The sequence below is a fragment of the Mycteria americana genome, chromosome 2, assembly GCF_035582795.1.
Source record: "Mycteria americana isolate JAX WOST 10 ecotype Jacksonville Zoo and Gardens chromosome 2, USCA_MyAme_1.0, whole genome shotgun sequence".
Taxonomy (NCBI): domain Eukaryota; kingdom Metazoa; phylum Chordata; class Aves; order Ciconiiformes; family Ciconiidae; genus Mycteria; species Mycteria americana.
The window spans coordinates 143,555,907-143,581,308 of record NC_134366.1 but is presented as its reverse complement, the minus strand read 5'-3'; the positions used below and the strand labels follow the sequence as shown (position 1 = coordinate 143,581,308).

At 41.4% G+C, this 25,402-nt stretch overlaps 1 protein-coding gene across 3 annotated transcripts in view; it reads left to right on the top strand.

Moving 5' to 3' along the window:
- PAG1 (phosphoprotein membrane anchor with glycosphingolipid microdomains 1) overlaps positions 1 to 25,402 on the top strand; it is a 108,294-nt gene that overhangs the window by 27,656 nt on the left and 55,236 nt on the right. Inside the window, exon 3 of one of the 3 annotated variants that reach the window (XM_075494859.1) lies at positions 12,854 to 12,962. The exons of the other annotated variants lie outside the window; for them this stretch is intronic. The gene's annotated coding sequence lies outside the window, so the exon portion shown is untranslated. The remainder of the gene's footprint in view (positions 1 to 12,853; positions 12,963 to 25,402) is intronic. 3 annotated transcript variants of the gene reach the window in all.

The window sequence follows — 25,402 nt, the reverse complement described above, 5'->3', positions numbered from 1 at the left end:
TTTTTTATTGCAAGTATCCCAGCCCTTGCTGGGTGGCTGTTTCTAATAAGTGATGATATGGTACTGGACCAGATTTGGTTGTACTGGGAAGATTTCAAGTCCCTTCCATAGTGCAATGATAGACTTGAAACTTTCCATGGAATCAGTGCTTTGCTAATGCATACCAAGCAGGTGGTCTTTACTTAGGACACGTTGATAAGACGATAAGTGGAGAACTTTGAAGGTAACCGCATTGCACTAACTGACCTGGTGCATGTTCCTAGCTTTTCCTAAAGGAAAGTTGGTTTGCTCAGACAAGCTTACTGGTTTAACTTTGCTTTTGCAGAAGCTGAGAGCACACCTCTGGTAACATACTTGGTTACCACAACTTGTCTGACCAGGTATCTCCTAAGCTACAGTGACTGGTTGCACGAGTTTGTGTGAATATACTCCGAGTCCTTCTCTCAGTCTCTTTTTGTTATCTGAACATAGTACAGAGATGCTTCAATCACAAATCCTGAGCCCATGAGAAGTGCATAACTGACATATGATTGATGGAAACATTGCTTCTTGGTAGTGTTTATCTTTAAAATGAACATAGAAATCAGCGAGCTTCACCAGACACCTTAAAGATAGAATTAATGTAAAAATCAATTTAATATCACACATGCTTCTGGAGTCTTACCTTGTGGAAGCCAGAGGATTGTGATAGTTATCTCTAAATCTGTCAAAGATGAAGCATTTTAGTTCTAAACTCTCATTCTCTGTAAAAGATACTCAGATCTGGAAATGAAACACCTCTGAAAGGTGAGGGGTTTTTCTCTCTCTCTTCCCTGTTGAATAGCTCATCATTTTGGAAATTCTGTTTGCAATAAAAATGTGTTGATGACTCTGCTGCATGTCTAAAGGACCTGGATAACCTGAACTCTTGCACAGGAAATCAGAAATTGTGAACAGTTTATCATGCCATGTAATCCTCCATCAGCGTTAGACAGCTACACGGTGCCATCTGAGCACAGCTGTAGGTCCAGCAAATTTTCCTTCCAGTTCAAAAAAGTTGGGAATCTTAGAGCTGAAAAAAAGCCCATTGTTTTATTGGGGTTTTAGGGTCTTTTAAAAATCTGGATTTACTTCTCTGATCCCATTTATGGTACAACCCAGAAACAGTTGTTTGGCCTTGAGTGAGGCTGGAAGGTGAAGACGGGATCCTTTCAACCAGCTTTGTTGGTGGAGAAATAGTATCAAAATTTAGCCTGGCAGTGTGGGATTTTTGACTGTGTAAAAAAACAACCACCACCACCACACACCCCCATGGATCACCTTATAGCCATGCTTTAGAGAGTGGCTGAAGGAAGTACCTTCAGATCGAGGTGGGGAAGGCAAGTGTGGGCAGTGATGAAGGAGGTGGGTGGACAGAGGACTTCTTTCAGCCAGCCAGGCTGCCAGGGGTCTCTCAGTGTGGAACCACACCTCGGGTGCTGCATGCACACAAAGGTCTGGGTATTTCACTGAGGGGTTCCTCCCCCGAGGTTGGTATGGCTCTGCTACATCAAGGTCGAGAGGTTACAGCCAGTGTCAGTTTTAGGAAGCATAATTATTCATTTAAATAGCATAAGAAGCGTAAGAAAGCGTGACTCACGTAGGTGCTGATGAAGTGTCCAAAGTGAAGCGGTCCTGTCACTGAGGGTTGGCAGAAATAGGTGTTGTGCAGCCATTTTGTTACAAGAGGAGGAAGGGCGGTTTCCTGTGCTGGGTGTTGCGGGGCGAGGGACGAGTGAGGAGTGAAGAGCAGAGCAGGGCTCTCTTGGGTATGTCTCTGTAGCAGGGAGCGGGGGTCTCTTGGGTATGTCTCTGTAGCAGGGAGCAGGGCTCTCTTGGGTATGTCTCTGTAGCAGGACAGCTGAGGTGTTTGCAGGCCCTCCCCTGCAAACCTACATCTTGTGCAGGACACGCAGGCCTGGTTTGACACGTGTGGTGGTCGTGCCCGGGCTTCGCAGTGGTCTGCCATGTTCCCTGTGTGTCCGCTCTGGGTTGTCTGGCCTGGCGTTGGCATGGCGGAGGCGCAAGGCCTGTGGCTGAAGGAAAGGGCGTGAGCCAGGTGCCGGTAGGAGAGGGCTTGCTGGCATCTGAGCCCTCATCAAGACTGGGGGAGAGCTGTCAGGAGCCCGGCTGTGCCGGCTGCCGGAAAGGCAGTGAGAAGGGATGAGGAGGCGCTTCCCTCAGAGCTGCTTCAGTGCACGGGGCATGTAGTTTGGTGCTTAAAATTCACAGCTTGCCTGTGTTGCAAGTAATTCAGGAATAGCTGTTCCGCTTTCAGTTTCCATCCTGCCTGTTTCCCTTATAACATTCACATGCAAACAGTCCGCTGCCATGCCCAGGGGTTGGGGTTTGTATATATTCAGCACGAATAAGAAACCATACAAGCTTCACCCTGAGCCTTCTCCTTTTTGCTTGTGTGGGGTTTTAGCAGTTTGGGGTTTTTTTTTACTTGTTTGTGGGGTTTTTTGTTGGGTGGGTTTTTTTGTTTCTTTTTTTCTGGAAAGCCCCCTCTCTTTGTCTTTAGCACTTCACTTTCTTTGAGTTGGTAAAAGCATTTTCTATCTGTGTTGATGCTAATGGGCTCCACCATGTTGGCTAGTGTGAGCCTCGAGACATCTCTTATCTCCGCTGCTGTCAGTGGTAGCTTCTGCACGTCTGCAGGTTTCCTTCCCCGAGATGTCAGGTTTTCCCTCTGGTTTCTTTAGATTGCCCTTCCAGATGGCTGGCCCTCCTGCAGGAGTAAGCACCCCCGGGCAAGGGCACTCAGCTGCAGCTCCTCAATCTGAAAGGGTCATAAATACATGAAGTTTGTGCTTTTCATTACACTGACCGTAACAGGAGGAGCCGCCTTGTCAGCATGCTCCCAAGGGGAGGATCTGCACTAAAAGGTCTGTATAACAGTGGGGAGGGGTGAAAAAAACCCTTTGAGACCAATGTCCCTGGGCTGGATGTTGGTGACTTGGAGTCAGTGATCTCATAGGTCATCCGTGGGTCTGACTACAGCTTGCCGTCTTGCCTTTACCTCTTCATTTTCTTCCTTCTTTGCTGTTTGCATGGCCGTGCTGCCGAGCCTGGATGCCTGTGGCTGTTGGGAGAGCTGCTGGCAGTGAGCACCGGCAGCTTGCCCCCTGTCCCAAAATAACCCAGCCACCTCTTCACAGGTTTCCAGCGTGAGGCTGATGTTTGTGAGGAACATGGTGGGAAGGTGGCATTTTTGAGGAGGTGAGGATCTGTGAGACTTCGGCCCCACTGGCCCTTGGTGAGCCGGGAAGGGAGGTGACGCGTGCCATCGGCAGGGGCTGAGTGCTGCCGCCTGGCATGGCCCAAGCTTTCCTGGTGCTGGAGGACACGGAGGTGGAAGGAAGGAGGTTCAGGAGTCAAGCTTGTGCAGGTCCACCTTCAATAAGGTACGGGAAAACAAGTGAGCAGCGATTGCTACTGATGCTGCTCACTATATGGTGCATTTAACAAAACCCACCCTTCTCAGATGTAATGTAAAGGAATTAAAGAACCGCCTCACGACAGGAATTAAGGTCGTTTTATATAGACCCATCCTGTAGAAGTAGAGTGATTCAAATATTGCTGCGGCGGGTTTGCATCTGCAGGGCTACAGTGGCGGTGTCAGACCAACAAACTGCGCTGACTGCAAAAATAGGCTAAGGTTGCAGGAATGATGAAGGCGATTACAGAGCTGCATGAATGATTAATTTACCCTGTTTTTGTTTCACTTTTGATCCTAGACCCTCTGGAAAAAAAATAATAAGGCAATTTTGGAAGAAGGTGTTTTTAAAATAAAAAATAAGTCGGTTGTAATAACAGCTTTACTATGCACACGTGCACCAAAACTACTCCAAGAGGAACAGAGTAAAAAATTAGTTGCTACTGTATCTCTGTAACATGAATATTTGAAATTTGTAGATAAGTATTCACCAAACACTTTGCAATCAGAATATCTATTCACATTTTAGGAGGACAATATTATTATTCTTCAAATAGGATATGCAGTGACATAGTGGTAGTGCTTTCTTAATAACCCTCCTTTATGCTCAGTTTAGAAAGCATTTGTTTTGTTATTAAAATTACTCTACGTATTTGAGACAGACTTCAGCTGAACAACTGCTGAACACGTGCTAGACACATATTGATTTTTTTGTCTTAGCCCAACGTTTCCCCTGGGCATCATATTATTTATTCATAAAGCAGGAATGATGTCTGACAGGCAGTTAGAGGGGTGTAGTGCTGTAGTCCAGAAACAATGTGAAAAGCTTTGCAAGGACCCCAAGAAATCAATGTGCTGATGCTAAAGAGCAGCCTTTTAATTCTGAGCACATGTTCTTGCAATCGTTCAGTGTGGAAAAAGGAAATTTAAATAACAAATAGTTACTATTAAAACTGCAGGCCTAAATTTTCATTCATCTTTATTCCAATTATCTGAGCCAAGGTGGAAGTAGACAGGGAAGGCAACTAGCCAAGCCCAGACACCTCTCAGCCATAAAGCAGGCTCGCTGCTGTAGCCCTAATTTGCACATTTGTATGTAGATTTCTGTTGGAAGTAAGATATTTTTATCAATAAAGATTTAAAACCCGAATGTTGTTCAGAGAGCCAGATATTCCTAAAATGTGCATGATTCATAACCACTTACTCTAATTGAGTGTTAGACTGATGTCTGTACAGCAGATTAAAATAATAAATAGCTGGTATTTTTAGAATGTGAGTTGAAATATTTTGATAAGCTAGTCATTGTGATAGACCTGTTTGAAAAAAATTAGGCAAAAGGAGATTTGTTCTAGTTTTGTTCATTCAAAATTAGATCACAGCATACTATCAAGCAGTATTTGCTGGTGGAAGGTATATCTTATTTCCAAATATGTTTTCTCTACTGAAAAAAAAAATTGAACTCATGGATATTCTTAGGAAATTTTTTATCTTACCTTATACTTCTCTCAGCAAGATAAGTAACTTCAATTATTGAAGTATTATATTTGAAATGAGATAGACATCCGAATATCTTGTCAAATCAGGCCACTATGGAATTTGTTTCTTGTTATTTAAAACACAGATAATGTAGTAAAAAAAAAAACCCACATCATCATGTACCTAAATATTTCATCTTAATGTATAAACACAAGGGAGCTGAACTAAATTTGTTCTGGCGTTTCTTGACTTTCTAGTACTCGACTTTGAACCTGAATGTTCTTTGATATATAGGGTTGGGAATGTCAAAATTTGCTTTGCATATTTTGAGGGGGGAGCGGAAATGTAAGAAAAGAATTCATTTCTACTCTATAGACATGAAAGTTACTGTCTTTCTCTTGGTTAATAAGAAGGTCATGTTATTTACAGTGAAACCACAGCACACAACCTCGTGAAGCTAAGAAGTTAACAAGAATTTCTTAAATTGGTCTGGAGAACACTTTATAGCTGTTTTCCCCGGGGAAGGCTTTGACCTCTTCAATCACAAAACATCACAATAAATGCAATTTTAAATCACTCAACTGGGACAGCATAATCTGTGTCCATCCAATATAAGTAAGAGTGCCTGAAGCATGCACACATATTTTTTTTTCCTAGGAGGTGGTCTGTAAAAAGAAGGGGAAAATATGGTACCTCATTGGTATCTTCTAGGAAATCAAATGTATGAACTTTCACATGTAGTGTTCTGACATATGAAGATGGCGTTGGGGAAGCACTACAGTGTTTTCAGATGACTGTCTTTCATGGATTTGAAAATCTAATTTCATTTGACTCGATCTGAAGAACGTATACCAAAAGTGACATTTTTCTGGGCTGTTGTACATGTTGCAATGGGCACATTTTTTATGGTTGCTGTCTGATGAGAACATGAAGTCATGAAAATACTTCATTTCTCAAAGATGGATGCATTTTTATTTGCTCTTGCCAATACTTTTGAATGCTGCCGTTAACTTGCAAGAGTTACCATGTATTTACAAGTAGGTTTTAAATAACAAATTTACTGCATAGCGTTAAGGATGTCTGAATGTTAAGTAGCGACTTTAAATGTCACTTTTCCAAACTGTTAAACTAGAGCTGTAATAATAATTCTTTTAATCTATTTAGATAGCTGGTAGCCAGTCAGTTAATAAGGTTTGTTCATCCAAAGCTCAACTGCACCTCTCTGCCTCTCTGAACTCTATTTTCTTAATTTAGTTCTGTCATTACTGTGTCAGGAACATAACTCTCTGCTTTTGACAGCAGAAGAATACTCAGCCCCAGATAAAGCACTAAAACATGAATACATCCATTTTCTGCTTCACCAGCCTGGAGTGCTCTTCAGGACACTCAGGCAGAGGATGTCTGCACCAGAGCTGGTCACCCGAGGTCTCCCTCTAGTCAGGGGAGGGAAGTAGCTACTTTTAGGACATGGTCCATTTAACTTATTTTGGAGGCTTATTTTGTTGTACTGTAAGTTTCATCTTGTAAGAGCCTTACAGGATGCTGTAGTCTGAAGGGAGTGTAGGTACCCAGTTGTGGGACAGAATTCAGCTTCAGGCTGACACATGCATGTTGAGTTACTTCTGAGCAGCTGGGTCCTCATGTGAGCTCAGCATCCCCATTCGAATCAGTGGAGATGTCATCCCTGTAGCCAGTGGAGCCTGGAAAGCAGTGCTGCTTTCCCCGAGCCAGGCACTGCTCTGTGGGATTGCTTGCTATGGACGACCGACCGGGCTGGACGGGACGCTGTTCTTGTTATCAGGATGCTGGGACTCAGTGTGCTCTTCCAACCTACCGTTATTTAGGACGGTGATACATTAGCAAGCTAGTGTGTTACCTACTGGCTTTCCTTTGGGTGTTGATTTTCATTAGCTTTTAAAGGACATAGTGAAGAGCACTAAGCAAAAAAATGAAAAGGTAAGCCATATTTTTAACAGGCGTTTTGTTGTTAAGGTTTATCTCAATATAGTACAGCAAAAAGAGTTTCCTCAATTTTGTGATGTTGTTGTGTTCCTAAAATTGCTTTCTTCTGATGCTTTGCTGGAACTTTTGATGAAAAGTGGTTGATTTGGAAACCACCATTAAAAAGGTCATGTATGGGAAGATGTCTGTTGCCTTTTTCTGTTTTTACCTCTTTTTTTCCCCTAAACAATAATTTAACTAATATCAGCATGTCTTTGGTGAAACACCTTGCCTCACCAAACAAACAGATATTTTCAGAGGCTTAGTAAGAGGCTGGCAGATACTAGTCCATCTCACGGGTCGGTTGGGTAAAAGGCAGCTGTGCTGTTGAGACTGTCATCTGCTGACAGGCAAATGTGTTTTAAGACCAAGGTTTGTTACTGAGCTCAAATGGACCCCAGATGCCTCTGCTCTCTTAACTTTGTAAAATGGCTGACCTAAGGAGACGACAGAAAAAATATTATCTGAAATATTTTCTAACAGAATTAAATAGCAAGTACATATGTAAATCAATTTATAAAAGACCAAATTTGTTGTGGAACACAGAAGTTTCCAACTGTTGCATACAGATATTTGAGGAGTCATTAGAAGATAGTAACTCATGAAAACAACCAACTTAGCTAATGATGTCCTGGGCTTAAAAAATCAACCGTGAAGGGTGTTGAATAAGGCATGCTTCTTCCTCCAGATATGTCTGTGGACTGAGAGGTGTTTAGGAGCCAGCCCTGGGGATGCCTATGGTCATGAAGTAATGCCACCCCTCAGTCCACTGTCAAGCATGGTCCGCATATAGCCTGTGTAGCTTTTACCTTGTTCAAACCTGCTGTAAAAAGAAATTTGTTATCTTGTGAGAGTTTCCGTAATATTCATATATCTCTCTTATAATAATGGTGGTAAGAAGCAGCCTGATTTCATATCCAAAGCCCTTCTGGCCCATCTGTCCACACATCCCTCCAGTTCACCTGCAATATCAGCTTCATCGCTGATCTGCCATGTATTCAAACCAGCACCTGTGGACTTTATTCGTTGCTGCTGCTAAAGTTAAGGATGAGCTGTGGGCAGACATCAACACACTTAACCTCATTTTCTCCTTTTAAATCCCTTCTTAAAATCTCCTCTGCCATAATCCCTGAAAAAAAAAAAGTAGGTTAGCGATGTGTTACAGCCACTGCCTCTTGTGTTGACTGATGCTGTCTCTTTTGTTTCCTCCTACTACCTTGTCAACCATCCATATCCACTTACTGGTCTTTTTTTTATGATTAAATGTGACTCTCTGAGGCAAGAACCATGTTTTTTGTTCTCTCTGAGCACAACCTCCAGTGTGCCTGTATCCTAGCCTGAGAATCCCAGATACTACCCTAATGCAAGGAAGAGAAAATAACTGTGATGGCTCAGTGCTTCACAACTTCTGTAGGCTTTTTCGCAGCACCATGTGAGGAAAATGAATGTTGTTATCATACGGCAAAGGTGAAAAATGAAGGCATATGTCCTTAGTAAGGAATGTTCTTAAAATATTTCTATTAACTTTGAATGTCTGAGCTGAAATACAGACACGTTTTTCCTTAAGGGCTTGTGGTGTTCCTTAGTATTTAATGTCACATCCCCCAGCGCTTCCATGTGCAGGCGTATGTTCAGCACTGCTGCAGATCAGCAGCTTGGGAAATGGGAAGTTTGAGTATGGACGAGATGTTTGCTCAGTGTTTTCCCAAGCATCCACAGGAGCTCTTTGCCAGAACCTATGTACCAGTTTAATCATAACACTTCCTCAGGTCTCCTGCCACGGTGACTTTATGCCTTTCAGATTATGGAACAAAGGCAACACGATCCTATGGGCTGGCAGTACTCAGAAAATCAGTAATATAGGAGCCTTCCCCTACACCTCTGTTCATATACCCCTGCTGTGTAGACCATTGGCTTTCACATGAGGGCATGACGCGTGCCTGAACCGCAAGGACAGGCTGAGGCAAGACTGCAGGCATTAGGAGCTGTGCAGGGCAGCAGGAGTTTTGCTGCAGGCAGACACATGCGTGTGGCAGAGTCGCGGGCTCTGCACGCTGCCGCAGCGCTCGGCTGAGCCTGGGTGGCTGCTCCTGTTGGGAGAGCATCCGCCTGGGCAGATTTGGGTGGGTTTGCGCTGGGACCACAAAAGGCTCCTCCACACCTGCCATGCGTACGGAGGATTTTTACACCAGTACTATTAAAATATAAATATTATAATTTATAAATTATTTTTTTTGCATAAAATACCTTACTGCTGTTACTACTCAGTAGTTTTCTTAAAATTTAAGTTAAACTTCAGTATCTTTTATCATTTCAATAAGGGTTATGGTAATTGGATTAGCTCATTTAGTCAATAAATGTTTATTGAGGGACAATAGTCTTCCTGTAGATCGCATATCTCATAAAAACTCTCCAGTGTGCTGTTAAAAACATTTGCTTCCTTTTATTGAAATGTAGGGCCTACACACAATACATGCCAGTATAGGGTGGGATAAAGTTTTAGCTACCATTTGGGATAGGAATATTGTAATTGCCATTGAATCTATTTTTTTAATGTCTCTGTTGGCAAATCTGGGCGTTGTACTCTTATTATACAGGGTTTGATGGTGTTCCCTTCCTGAAATCATGCTGAGTCTCAAAGTATGGCTTTTTTTGGTGTATAGGAACATCATGATTTTAAATGTCACTGTCTGTGACGCTTTTGAGACAAGTAGCATATACCAAGGAGAAATTAAACTTCCTTTTCAGTGGTGTAATCCTTTGTGATGTCTTTAGTTGAGCCATTGCTCGCTCTCAGTAAAGCAGGTACTGTTGGCGGTCCAGGTACTTCCCGTCTTTGGCATGGAGAGGATCTCCATTTTGCATGATAGAGAAGAGGAATGCATCCATGACAGGTTGACTCATTTGATGATGGTGGACTGAGGTTGCTGGCGTATGCTGCCAGAAAAGTTAGTGAATAGGAGAAATACATAAACATTATTTACATATCTTCTGTATTTGTGGGATGTTTGTCAGTGTGTGCATGTGTAACGCATTTCTAATTGGTGCTTGAACATAGACGGGGCTACACTGCAACACTTTTAACTGGTGTGAAAGAGGTTGTAGAGTGAAAAGTTAAAGTATACAAAGCTCAGTCTCTAAAAATATATGAAATAATACATTTCTTGCTTATTTAGGAAGTCATATAACGGATCTGGAAATGGAAATAATTTAAAACCACAAAATCAGAAGTATTAGGTCCAGCTTTTCCAAACTGAATTAAAATATATTTGAAAGGAAGATCTCTAAGATGCAGCAAAGTTAGTTTATTTTTGTTTCTCCAGAGAGTCTGACCTGGACGTGCATGTTCAGAGCAGAAGAGGAGTTCAGTACCTGTAGGACTCCAGCTGCAGGGACTTGCCTCCCTGCAGACCCTTGTCAGCAAAGCTGCCCATTACGATGGCACTTTCTGTAGTGCGGGTGCTGGGCTACTCTCTGCCATGCTCAGACCATCCGTTCAGTTAAGCAACCGTCAAATCGTAGCAGCTTGGCTCAGTAGTGACTTGACCCTCAATTATGTTCAGTACTATGACTAAAACCTGCTATATTCTCTTCCAGCTATTTTATACATGGCATAACTTAACTACCTCTTGGGAATTTAGATTGACTGTTGTTAATCAGTTTAATCAGTGAAATATCCATATACTTACATAGTTTTTCTAAAGAAAGTATTGAGCACTGCCTTGACACCACCAGGAATGGATTTGGGCTTGGGCTTTCAGCCTCACCTCTGCATGTTCTTATGTCTGTATATTAAGAGACTGTATCTTGTGTGAAGCCATCAAAACCTTTTAACTTCTTAATTTTATGGCCATCCATGGAACAAAGAAAGCTGCAAACATCCCATTGAATATAAACTTTCTTCAGAGCTACCGATGGACTTTTTTTCAGAGCTAGCGAAGCTGTATTCTGCAGCTTGCTTTGAGGTAACTGAAAAAGAAAATGGGAAGAATCAGTCCTATCAACATACCATTGCTATGTTTCTATTTAGAGGCCTTTTAAGCATGCCTTTGCAAATGATTGCCTTAAAGCTTTTAATGTTCTTGCGCTGCAAGCAGCTGAGCAACATTTTCAGTTCTTATTCACAGCATATACTCTTGGCATATATTCCTGCAGTCCACATCAGGCAGAAATCCCCCTCAAATTAAATGGGCTTTTTGCCTGACACAGTCTCTCATTCTAAGTAAATTAGCAGTAACAGACTTAACTATAAATTATTTTTTGCTCTCAGGGAATAGGCACATTCCCTAATAATTACCCTCCACTAGTAAATACTTCACCATATCAGTGAAATACACCAGCTTTTAATTCTTTAAACTCAGCAACTGCCTTTTATTTCAGGACTGGTTCTGTTGGAAGAGGAGTTTAGTTTGTTTTTATGGTAAGAGAGATCACTCTTAAAAACAAGCCTGAGCATATAATTAGGACATTGCCTTATGAAATTACTACCTTGTAATATGAGAAATTTGAAGTTCTTCCCCATTGAGCACCTTCTGCATTAGATTGACATGGCCAGGTCTAGGAGGGCTGGGTTTTTTTTAAATGCTGTTATTTTCCAGGTATGTATTAATATTGAGTAGAGGCTGATTCATGCTAGACAACATTTTTAGTATGGATTTAATTCCGCCAGGAATCAGGGTAGTGAAACGTGCTGCATGGCAGCTGGCACAACAGCATTTTTAATCAAATAATAGATTCTAGCTGGTGGGGAGTCAACTGAGTTCTGAAGCAGACATGACTTAATGCAGATCTTCCTTATTTCTTCAATAAAATGTATTACCTTTGCATATTAAGCAAATGTAAATGGAGGAGGGGGAAGTGAAGGAAAGCAAATTTGTAGGTTTGCTAGAAATAAAACTAATCATTATAACCTCATAAAGTGAGTTAAATGAGGGAGAATAGGGGGTTTTGTGTTCTGCGGGATAAATTATCATGGACTCTTCTCACATATCATGAAATGATTTCTGGTTTGCAGGTGTGCTGGTGATTACAAGATTCATTTTCTATACTCTGTCCTTGAATACCTCATTTAGTGCGCTGCAGCTACCTACTACTGTCACTGTCACCAGAAGTCATCCTCACATTAGTCGTCAGTCTCTGCGCGGTACTTACCTGGCTAGGTTACAGTACGGTAGTGTGAACAATTAACCCCAGCAGCAAAGTGGGAGTCTTTCTGGTGTCACTGAACTGACACTTGTTTCAGACAGACATTTCAATAATGTCTTTTTCTCTGCTCTCACTAAAAGTATAAAGGTTTTGATAGGATTCAGATAATGAGGATCTTATCGATATGTAGAGCTGAAACAATGTGATTGTGCTGCAGAGCCAAATGTAATGGTACTGGAAAGGTCAGTGCATATTGGAAAATGTCAACAGGTGCTGCATTTTCAATGATTTTTCTTGTTAGCTTCTATCCCACAATCTAAGCTCAGCACTTAGCCAGGACAAGAAACTCATTCATCACTTGATGCTTACCGGGGCTTACTTCATGCTGTTGAAAGAAATGGCAAATGCTACAAAAATATACAGTGGCCAAGGCTTTTTCTTCTCCTGGTTTTCTTCCTGTCTGGAAGCCAAAGTGATATGCCGGCTAGTTGCCCTTCTGTTATTTCGCTGTTCGGTGTTCCTCACAGAACTGAGGTGAAGTTCAGCATCGCCCCACCAGAATCAGCAGGGTCTCAGTGGGCGCAGGTATCCTGCTGTCCTGTCCAGAGCTGAGAAGCATGAACCTTTGAGGAGCTGGTAACTCCCATCCCATTAGCTAGACCTGCAGAGATTTGATACTTCACACAGTCCAGGCTGAAAGTAAATAGAGTATGAAAAACCATGTCTGATGTGAGGAGACCCTTTCTGAGCGCAGTTATCCCCATTCCCTCCCAGTCCCCCTGAGGTCACTTGTTTCAATCAGGAGCCGCTGCATGACAGCAAGATCAAAGCCGTTGGAAGCAACCAGACCTCTTCATGACATCTGCTGAAAGTGTGCTCCAAGGTAAGTTTTCTCTTAAAAAAAAAATCATTTATTTTTACTTTATCTGTGTGTTCAGAAATTCATCTTCAGTAAAAGTCCTATGGAAGAAGAATACTAAGGAGTATTTTTATGTAGATGGCTGCAATTAATGTAAATCTATTAATCGAGGCTAGCAAGAGAGTATTGATTGCAGTGTTTTTGCACTGCCTTCCGACAAGATGTAAGCGATGAGAGAAAAACAAAGCCAAATTGATCTCATAATTTCAGGAGGTGTCTTGAAAATAAAAATAAATATTCACATGGCTTTAATTTATTGCCTTTATTATTTCCACGATGTTTCTGTAGTTACTGTCTGTTTCTGACAACATTACAGTTTATATTAGAGACCTTTTGTGTTAGGTTTGGTTTTGCCATGTCAGTCACCTTGTTCCTCATGTAGCTTATTGATGCCATAAGTAAGTTAAAAATGGTTCTGAATTTCTTTTTCTGAAAAAAAGAAAAAAGTAATCTGAAATATGGCAGATACTAATAGGATTTTGAAGGAGATACTTAGGTAAGCTTTTGTATGGAATGTTATGAAAAGTTCATATTAAGCTTCTGTTGTGCATTGGTAGTTCAGGAGATGCACTGGAAGCCTGGCTGCATGTGTCTGTGACTGATCAGAACGCCATATTTATTTTGGTGCAAAATGCTAGATTTGAAACTTGCTTTTTTTTATGCAGAAGCAAAACTAGGCCTTTTGGAAACATTAATGAGCAGCCAAGTGTATTTTGGCCAGGCACTTTCCTGTAGCACCAAGAACCCAGCCTCAGGTCTCTTGTCCTGGACAAATGCAGACAGTCAGCAGCTTTTGGTCAGGAATACTTATCTCCTGCTTTCTCCTGCTCTCTCTATTAATCTGGAAATCTTAACCCACATCTGGGAAATATTTCTAACATCAGCTTTCTTAGGAAGTGACATATTACTGCAAAACTTTCCAGTTGCCTTCAGTTTCAAACCAACTTTGATAAATTTAGAGCCAGCTTTGGTAATTTAAACTACCCTGGGTGAGCACTGGATATGTTCCCATTTTCAGAAGGACGCTATGCGTTAACAGGCTTTACGTTCTCTAATGTGTATGCTGATGTGGATCAAACAGTTGAGGTTGTGATGACCAAGTTAAAGATACGGGTTTGTCTACAGCCTTATTGACTGGAATGGCAGTACACTGGTTTTCATTTAGATGCATGGAGTTTCGTGTACCACTTGCAAAGATTTGACCAACAATCTGGTGGTTTTAATGAAGTTGTGTCAGATTCGCAGGATTCATTTCAATGAAAACTGATAAATGAAGGGTACCAGATTACATATTGGTCGTGCAGTTTAAGAAAGCAGCTATTTCAGAACTAATTAGTCTGTTCGTGAAATTAATAAATATTTAATGATTTGTTTGATTCTTATAAACAAATACTTGTGCTTGTAAATGCTAATTACATGAGCAGAGCCCTTCCCTTTGCATGGGCAGAGTTATATTTGTGTTGAAGTGTTTGTTGTATTTGTGCCAAAAAAACAACCAAAAAACCTCATTAAGATCTGATCCTTCAAACGTGCATGTGCTTAACTTGACTGCTCAAATAATGTTGCTTTGGCAGTGTTGATTTCAATACTTTGATCATGAAATACCTCACGTAAGGGGGAGGAAAATTAATACAGCAGTAGTGTTGATCTGTCTAAACAGTCATTAATGAATACATGTTGCAGCCTTCCCTGGAGGCAGAAAACCATGTTTCTGCTGAGTTGATGAGTAAAATGAAATTGCTCGCCGAAGATACTTACTGTCTTGAGATCCCTTTCTGCTGCTATCTTAGCCCGAACTCAGACTTCAGAGTGACTGTTTCTGTATTTTCCTGTGCACGGATGTCTCTGGGTACTGCTCTCCAGTGTTGAGGCTCTTACTCCTGTTCACCATATGTTAGCTGCAACACCTTCGGCTCGGTTCCCTGAGCTAGACTAGGGATAGCACAAAGACATTTTTAAAGGTAAACAAGAATATTACTTGAGTGTCTTTACAAATCACAGAAGACAATTTGTTTGCCCAGTGGAGGAGGAATGTTTACTATCTAGCAAGGAAGGAAAAGTACTTTCCCTGCAGGCTTTCCGAAGTAGAAAAAATGACTGCAGCTTAAAGCTGACTGGAGTCCCTGAACCTCTTGTGTTGGATACCAGCAAATCCTCAACTGAGGTTTTTGGGATACAAAAGAAGAGCCCTGGGATCTAGCAGGGGATGGGCTAAGGCAAGATTAAGAGAGAAGTATGGGAATAAAAATGAAAAGCCATATAAAATTCATGAGGGGTGGGGATAGGACATCAACAAGAAGATGACAAGGGTGGATTTCTGTGATTGTTGCTCCTGAAGGATGGCTGGCAAACACTCCCACCTGACAGCATTTCATATGCATTTCTGCCTGGCCAAGATCTCATTTATAATTATAGCAAGGTATTTGAATTTCTTCTGCACTACTCCTGTGTGGCATTCTTCCTGCATTGGTTTTCATGTTTATTTTCTCAAAGGAGAAGAAAATTTGCAGACTCCCCAAATATTCTAAGAAGAAAAGCCAGCCGTTTATTTAAGCTGGCGCTCAGTATGCAGAAAGTTGCCTCCAAAAGAAAATGCTAATGTTGGCTTTAGGCTTTCCTGGGAACACAAATAAACTGTTGTTTATTTTTTGTCTTTGGAGATTTTGTAGGTGTTTTTATTTCTTTCTTGTTCTTATAAGCCTTTTTTGCTACTTATCTAGCATCTCACATAACTTTGATATTTATCTTTGCAATAGAGTGATTTACATGAAGATATGCAGGGTTTTGAGAATGTTTTCTTTACCAGTAGACAGAATAGGAAGTTAAAAATCATCTGTTTTCCATTCCGTATCTGTTTTGCAGTGCATGTTGAAAGAGACATATGCTGCTGCATGTGTGATGAGGCTAATTCTGTCTTTGCCTTAATGGAGTCGTTCACACTGAGCTTCCATTCTGATGAATTAAATGAGAAATTATGAATTTAGGTTCACAGTGGGCTCTCGTGAGATTGCTTTGTTACAGCACTGATTCCTTGCTCAAAGCTCTGTGGAACTCACCCAGCCCCAGGTCCACCCCAGCCTGCTGCTGCCACTGTGCTCTGTTTCTTGAGGGTCATCCAAGGGAAGCTAGGGGTGATTGAAGTCTTCAGGATTCTCCAGTATCGCTTCTGGTACAGCGTTGCTGTGAAACGGAGGTCAAGTCTTGATAAAGCAACAAAAACTCATGTAGGTCAGACTATCCCAGTCTGGTTTGTTTTCTGAGGCTCCTGGTGGCATTCCCAGTACCTTTGTGCATCAGAGACTCATGGAAACAGCGTAGCTGTAAAGGTGAGTTTTTCAGTGAGTAGGTTCAGCCTTGACCCCACAGCCATTGCAGATTGTCTAAGTCAGGGATATAGCTCAGGGTGGGCTGTGGCCAACCACCTGGTCAATTTGACTATCTGTGTCTGACCCTCGGTGAATGGCATTGAAGGATTTCTTTTTAATGGGCATGTTAAACATGGGACAAATTTAATTTTAGTATTGTCATTTAAAGTCATTTCTGATACAAATGATTTGCTGGCAAATGAGACGTTAGGTCTACCATACTTTGGGCCTCATCCAAGTTTCCATTCCTCTGAATGCAACTGATCCAAGTGATGGTTCAGCTGTGCACAGTGCTCTTCAGTACTTTAATGCAGATGAGTTGTTCTGACCATGATGATGAGTGCAATAGCTAAAACCCCTATACATTAATAACCAAATGTGCCTGCCATCACCTCCTTAAAAAAAACTGAAACCCCAGCGTGACTGGCTGTTACGCTGTTACTTTCATCCACTGCAAGTGGAAACTGCTTTAAACAAACACGTACCTCAAAGTTCCCTGTGGGCATTTTTAGTGCAGAACATAGTGTTACTATTGAATATCTGAAAATATCACCAAAAATGTATTTAAAAGAATAATGAAAAATTAGCAAAATTCTAAGTTGGTATCAAAGAAAAACTAAAGCTTAGAATAAAACCCTCTATAGTGAGGCATATCGTATTTTATACAGCAATCACCGTGTGTAAAATATTCTGGCAAAATTTCCCAATTCAGGTAGTTCACCATGCACTGGTATGTTCACAAAGATACTCATCCCAGCTTTACTAAAGTAAGGACAGTAAAATTCTTGTAGAACCCAAATGTGTTGTGCATCTATAGTAGAAATGTCTATCATGAGATTACATTGCATTTAGATTCATGATGACCTGTCTTTTCTTTTCACTTTGATTTTCCCCTGACTTGTTGTTACTGAAGTCCCCAAAGATTACAGAGGCAGAATGCCTAAAAGTGCTCTTTAACGCATGACAGCAAGGCTCTGACAGTCTTATACACACATTTTAAGCATGCTAACAATTGAAGAATAATGCTGTACGCAGTACAGAGGGTTTACAGAAGAGGTAAATGGGGATTTTGCGGCTTATGATGGAGAGTCTTTGATATAACAGTTTCAAAAATTAGATTAGGGTGTATATCATTTGAAACTCCTTTTCACTTGTGCTGTAAATTTAATGGCAAGGTTTTGTTGAAATGAGCTCTTGTGGTCTGCAAAGAAGAAAATCAATCAGCATGTGCCTTATCATTTTTCTGTATCCTTGGTAGGAATGCAATTAAATTCAGTCTGAAAGGTCACAGTGTGGGGTGCATGTTAACCTTACACTAACCCTGTATATGATACTGCCACTGAGAATGAGTTAATAAAGATATCAGTTGGAGCTGTACGTTTGTTCTCTGTTTTTCAAATGTGTCTGCGTACACACACACTTCTAATTACATCTTTGTGCATAATGTCAGTAGATATCTAGAATATTTGCAGTGCTGCTAACTAGGTTGTGGGCTAGTGTACAGTGGAATATACAGCGGAGTTATGCAGTTGGTGGCCGAAAACACTTAAACTCATTTGTTGAAGTTAATATTAATACAGGGATATGTCAACGAGACAAGGCTTTGTTTCATTTCCAGACTCTGATGATGTTTAAAACAGCAGCTGCAAAAAGTGGGTTTAATTCCAAAGTGCAGTAGTGTTCTGAATGCCATTTGCATTACACACATTTGCTCCAGATGAGAGAAATTAAATTTCTTATTGAGAATTGGACAAGTACTTTGGTCGTGAAGAGCATCTTGACCTTTTTAACCTTTGAAATTAAGTTATGGGGAGGTATTTGATTTTAAGTTTGATTTGGGAGGCCTCTTCAAAGAGGAACCACATGTTTCCCGTATTAGCTATAAAAAAACCCCAGTACAGTGTGACATTAAGAACAGCAGTGCAGTTTCAGGGACAAGTTAGAGAAACATAATATCCAGCACTTCTTTTCCAGAGACTAGCAGTGAGAGGTCATCAGATTTTACTTCTAAAACCATTTCTTCTCCTCCCTGAAAATACATTTATTGTTATATGAGATTGCACAGTTTCTAATGAATATATTGAACAATGGGGCATGAGAATGAGAAATATAAAATTTATACTTCAAATTATGAGATAGAGCCAGGGGAAGTGGATTTGGGCAAATAACAGCCTGTGAGGCCAACCTCTAAAGTATATAATATTTTAGAGCAAATTTTGAACAAGATAATGAAGTCAGGGAAGCAAACGGAAAATGAGATAAAATAAAAAATGATTAATAAATATTTTGTGCCAAGGGTAGCTCTTTCATCTTCTTCAGTTCTGTTGCTGAAGAAAGGCAATAGATGTAATCCATCTCAATTTTGATAAAGAATTTCAATATGGTACCCACATGGAGATTTATCAGTATGGTAAGAGAAAAAGGAGATTTATAGAAGAAATTTTAAATAGGTAGAGAATTGAATAAAGAGGAGATGGCAACATTAGTCTTGAAATGGGAGTGTTGGGCCAAAGGGAGGCTGCTAATTAAGTTCCTCAAAGGAGATGAAACATATTTAATATCTTCCTATCATTGTCACGAATAAGCAGTAGTGTGCTTATAAATTTGCAGATGACTCAAAGGTAAGTCACTGACATTTCAGAAGAGGATCATAACATCATACAAGAAGGATTAGGTTTTCTTCCAAGTTGGTGTAATAGATATGGCATGAAATGTAATTGTGCAAAATGCAAGGTTGTGCTTTCAGGGAATCATCATCTGAATTTAGTCTGTGAGCTGGGAACTCATCAGCTGAAAAACAGGAAAAAAACAAATACAGCTATATTAGGTCATCTGGGACCAGGATCCTAGATCTATGACCTATTATTGTAGCTCTAGGAGCCCAGGACCTATCCTATCTAGGATCGAGCTACCAGTATGATGCTGCTGTTAATAAGAGAAATGCATGCCAAGAGGATAGTGGGTGAGGTATTTCTGGCAGAGAAAGAAAGTATTAACAACATATTTTGAAGTGTTGACAAAGCACAGTGAGAATAGCGTGTACCATTCACATTAAAGAAAAGACGGGTTCAACCGGGAGCAGGTTCACAGAGGGGCAGTCAGGACAGTCAGGGGGACGATGGATCGCGTGTTGTACAAGAAGGCGCTGTAAAAACCTTGGCTTGTTCAGATACTAAAGCAGAGGCTGAGATACTGCTACCTTCCGGAGGGTAAATATACAGGAGGAGAGTAAACACCAGGGATTGAAAACAGCTAATTTTAGGTTAAAAGACAGAGTGGGCATCAATAAAGCAAGTGGACTGCGGGTGAAGCGGGGCCAGGCAATAGAAGACAGTCCCTGGTTATCTCTGAGGTTCATGAACAGCCCTTTGCTGGTGCAGGAAAGGTAAAAATAAAAGAGCAGTTCTAGGATGGAGTTTCTTCAGTTGATGGAGGGGACTCAGGAGTTTTCTTGCAATACTGTGCTCCTGTATTTATTTAAGGTGTTTCTCTTGAGGAATGGGACGTGCACATGCCTCTCTGTGTGTGACTGTTTTAATTAAATTGCTAGCTGCTTCCGTGTGTTTGAAGCATTCCCCGGTGGTGTATGTGTCTGTGCGCTGCGGGCAGCGTAAAGGAAGATGTGTTCTTGTGCACGCAGCTGCAACGCAGCAGCAAAGGGGAACACTTAAGAAACCACAAATTCTGCATCTAGTGAAGGGACAGCCGTCAGTTGCATCTGCTTATCTCAAGTCCTTTGCTATTGTAGGAATGTGCTGACTTTCTGCTCCTTTTTTGATAATCAGTGATCACTGCTCATGAGCACAACCTAAATATTCACCTGCCTTCAGAGAAATAGAAAATCTCCTTTCCTACAGCACGTAGGTTTCCCTCTTGGAAGACTACTTGTGCTGTGACGGAAACTTCAGCAGTTTCACAGAATCACAGGAGGGTTGAGGTGGGAAGGGACCTCTGGAGGTCATCTGGTCCAACCCCTTGCTCAGGCAGAGCCACCTAGAGCTGGTTGCCCAGGACTGTGTCCAGACAGCTTTTGAATATCTCCAGGGATGGAGACTCCACTACCTGTGGAAGTTTCTCTGTGGAAGTGGGTTGAAATCATGCAGACGGGCATTAGACGGGAAGATTCCCGGCGGTTACAGGAAGGTTTGGCGTGGCAGTGAGGTTTAGGCAGCTAAGACGCAAGAGATGAGAGAGAGACAAGTCCTAAGGCAGTGCAGTAAGTGCTGCATCCCACGTTTACCTCGTTGCCTTCCCAAAAGCAGGCTGAAGCTCTTAAACTGAGTCTTTGGTCATGTTGACTTTCCACATCAGGCACGCTATGGGTAAGTACCAGCTCTGCTGTGTCACCTTCCAGCAGCATGTGCTGCCAAAAGCACGTATAGGTGTCCTTAGATACTGTAGTTGTGCCATCAATGCTCTGAGCAAAGCATAGCTCCTCTGCTGCTTAAATACTGCCATTGGGAGAGGACCTTGGACACGTGAAAGAGGCAGCTTGGGCATGAGAGGAGGACATAGCGGGTGGTTTGCTGGGCCCCAGGGTCAGCTCGCAGCCATACGCACGGGACCGGGGGGCAGCAGCTCTGCACTGGCAGAGTCAGCGCTGGCACTGCTGCTTCTCCGCTCTTGTCACTGCTCATCTTCCCTCATTTCATGTGGTCCTCCGAGGTTCGAAGGGCTCTCTGGATTTTCGGCGAAAGCATGTGTCACAACTTCTGCTCTCGCTATCTTGAAAAAGCAGAACTTAAGATTTCACAGGAAATCCAGCCATTTGTTTCGTCCATTCATATGCTAATGCTTGTGTTTCCTTAACTGCCACACAAGGGAAGAGTGGAGGTGACAGTTTATTCCACTTAGGGCACATGAAGCTTGCTTTGGATCAGCTATAACAATGGTAAACCTTAGTGGGGTTGTATCCTGAAGCATCTGCTTCATTTTTTTTCTTGAGATTATTCTCCCCCAGTTTCTATGGTTACATTGTTTGCCCTTGACATGAATGACTATTTCTTCCAAATATATTAAACACATTAATCAAGTTTTCATGGCTGAAGCAGGTTTAATATGCATTTTTAGGAAAGTATTGGACAGATTTCACTGTTGTTATTCCAAGAATTTTACTTGCTGATTTACTCTGCTTTGAGAGTAAGATGATGTCTTTTGTGTCAGACGTGCAGCATGGCAAGCCAACAGACGTGAGAATCGAGAGTGACTTGATGCTACAAACAAGAATGTGCGATTTACCCTTTCTTTTCTTCATCTAGTTCTGTTTAATACCAGCAGAAATGGCACATCTCCCACCTTTGCGTGAGTACAGCTTCTGCATTTCTGCAGTGAATCCAGAAAAGTTTGGTCAGGGCCTTCCCCAAGGGAACAGAGAAAGCTGTGGCACTGTCCACCAAACCCACCGCTTCTCTGAGAGAAAGCTGCTTCACAGCCCAAATGAGCAAAAGTGCGTAATTTTATTTTTTTGTGGTATAAAGACCTATGAACGTGCTCGGGAACCATACACTTCTCTGTATATTTTTCTGGTTGATGATGCCTTAAAATTGTAGAGCAGTTGTATGAATTTTTATATAGCAGTATGGTGAGGTTCAAGAATACTACTTAACCAGTATTGAACTTTAACTTGAACACTGAGGTTCATGGGTTTATTCACTTAATATCTCTTGAATCAGTACAGGTGATAATCACTGCCAGCCTTATCATTGCCTCTTCTTGACGAAAGCAGAAAGAAATAAAAACTAGCTTGTTAAAATGTGAGAGATGAAGTGATGGTGGTCCTCATAAACACATTAAAGATGACGAAAACTGGCCCAAAAGTTCACATCCTAATTATTGCTGCAGTTAAAATGTAGTGTGGGAACTATTCTTTTTCAGGGAATAAGGGAATACTTGATCTTTCAGTCAGAGGCCTTATTATTTTTGTATTATTCCTATCAGCATCGTGATTCTGCCAAATGAAAATATGTATCCAGACATTACGTGGTCTTCTGCTTTTCACAGTTCATTTTTTCTGTCTGTCGATGAGTGCAAGTTCCTTCACCATGATTTGGAACTTCTTAAAGATAGCGACAAAGAAATGTCCATTCCCACACTGTTAAAAGAGAAATTTGTGGCTATTCTTACCCTTGGGGTGGGAGAGGATCTAAGAAGATTATATTACAGAAGATTGATTTCTGCTCTTCATGTAAAAGGGAAATCTGTTTCTAATCTGGTTTGAGATAAGAATTCATAGTGACCATCTGCGTGAAAACTTTACCCATAGTAATTTATTTTAAAAAAAATCTGGCTCAAAATCTCATCTTTTTTTTTTTCTCCCTGAATAAAGTTTCCTAGTCTGGCATCTCAGGGAAGAGCATCTGCTTCAAAGATGTCTTTGGAGGTTGTAAGTTACTACTCTTAACCTTTTTAAACAAGTTTTTCCATCATGCTGCCTCATACAGCCGGTAAGAATTCTCCAGCTGTTGTGAGCAAGCTCTATAGTATAAACATTGTCTGGTTTGGCCTGACTTCATTAAAGATTAGAGATATAACCACACTTCACTCCTTAATATGAACAACTTTGTTCATCATTTTCCCTAAAAAAAATTAATTTGACAGTGTGATTTTCTTTCATTATTCACAATTTTGATGGATTCCTTCTACTAAAAATGGTCCTGTCTCACATTTCAGCCTATTAAAAAGAAAATTACAGCAGAATCAGACAGAAGGCTAATAATATTTAGAAAGTCCAGTCGGCACTTAAATTTTTCATTATCTTTGATGACCTGTTTAGAAATTCTGTGTTTGTAAGTTCCAGCCCAGATTTTCAGTAGGTCTCAATGAGTATATTTATTGGGATTTACAAATACTTCATACTTAGGCTGTATTCTGTCCCCACAGGAACTTTTTTCCCCTGGACATTCAAATAATTATACTTTATTCACATGAATACTTACACAAATATTTTAACATTCACATTACATTAAATAATGTATTTACATTAATGTAATATATTGACATTAATCTCAATACAAATGTAAAATGTTAATTGCATGTACTTGAATATTCTCACTGCAGCACTGTATCAGGTTAAGGATGCTACCGGGTATCAGAGGGGAGCAGTGTTCCCAAAACTCCTTGACCTGGTTCACTGCAAGAAAGCAGTTAAAAGCCAAATGAGGAGATGAAAATATCTTTCACAGCTGTGACAGCACAACATATGTTACTACTTTGTGTGAAAATGAGCAGAGACAATTTAAACTCTGCATTTGGCCGATTAGTCTTATGGTGTCTTTTCTTTGACAATAAAGATGCCGTTGGCAAAACCTATCCAGAAAGGATGGAGTGGGTATTCCTGCAGAGACTGCCTAGTAGATTGGGATGCTTCTGGCATACAGATATTTGTAGCAGATGTTTCCAATTAACTGTAATAATTCTGAAAAATAAATGAACTTTCTTCAGGATCTCCACTCCGAATATCGATGTGGCAGCGGTCTCCTCAGCCTGGGAGGGCTCACAGTATCGGCGCTCAGGGTGGAGAGGACAAAAAATTGAAAAGTGACGATTTGGCTCAAGAGCTGAAGGTCCAGGTCCTTGTACGGGCGGAGAATGAGGAGAGAACTTTTGTCTCGGTTTCTCTGTATTTCCTGGCTTTTCTCCTGCAGCGAGCCTTCCCTCGCGGTCAGCCCCGAGCGCCTGTCCAGGAAGGCAGCCTGGCTCCTGAGGCCGTGCCTGGGACGGCGGCAATGCCACCGCCTGTCCCTGATGCACCGCACCGGGGTGTCGTGCCCAGGAGAGACATAATTTCTGCAGGCCAGTGCGGACAGTTGTGTTAAGCCCCTAGGTGAGCTTAGTGCCAAAACTGGAGGATGGTTTCCCTGGGTGCTGGTGCTGCTGAAGAGCGCTGTCTGTAGGGACGTGTGAGCTCCCCAGGGGCCCAGCAGCTCTCCACGCGGAGCCGCACGGTTTGCTCGGACACGTTTTCAGCGAGGTATGGAGGGCTGAACTTGGCGTGGCTGTGCTATGGGACACCAGAGTGAGTGTGGAGGTTTCTGGTATGGATCTCTTCAGGGCCTCGGGACTCTTCTTGTCTGCTGTCCACAAGCAGATGGGAAGCTGTACTATTTAAAAAAAAAAAAAAAAAGGCAAAGAGTCTTTCTCAACTTGCACACAATTTCGTATGGCTTTATTTTAGCATAATTACATTTCTTGTCAAGTCCATATCACTTTATTTTCTTCCTTATAGGTGTATTTCTTTTCATACCTGTAGCTAGGTCTAAGTAGTTCTAATTTGAACTTGATGATTTAAATATTTTTATTGTTGTTATATTTTTGCGTGCACCAGCATTTTTGCCAGTTCTATTTATTACACTTTTCATAGCTTTGTTGCAAGACACATCTTTGCTCTGATTTCACCTAGTTCTTCCTACACTCTTAAACTCTTATGTTACAGTTTTAATTTTTCAGCTCATATGGTAGAATCCACATTTTGGCAGTGATTGCAAGCATCACTAGTGTCATTTCTTTGCTTTTGTTTTTGCTCCTTTCAAAAGTTAAAGCCATAAATGAGATTATTTGAACTAGGCATGCTCTGTTTTAAGACTCCCAACACAGGCTCCACAAGAGAATGTGAAAGCTTTGGCCTTGCGGAGCTCCTGAGCATTTACCAGACAGAAGCTGGATCTCACTGGAGAACGGGAACTGGTGCAAGGTTATCTTGAGGTTTCTGCACTTTTGTTCCCGTGGAAGGATATTAAATCTTGTGTCAGGGTACTTTTTCCTAAACTGTGTCTGGAAGGCTACTGGACAGAAAACTCCAGCCTGGTGAATCTCAGATGGCCATCCAGTCTAGCCACCAAGCGCATTGATCTCACTGCTTGTTCTTCTAGCACAGATACCCATCTAACCTGCTTATCCTGAGTTGCCTCTATCTTTCCAGAGGCTCGAAGATCCATCTTTCTCCTTTCTAGCTGCCAGACCCTCCTGCAGTGCTCCGGGGAATGCGAGCCTGCAGGAAATGTTTCCACACATGATGGAGAAATGATGGGCTGGTCCAATGGC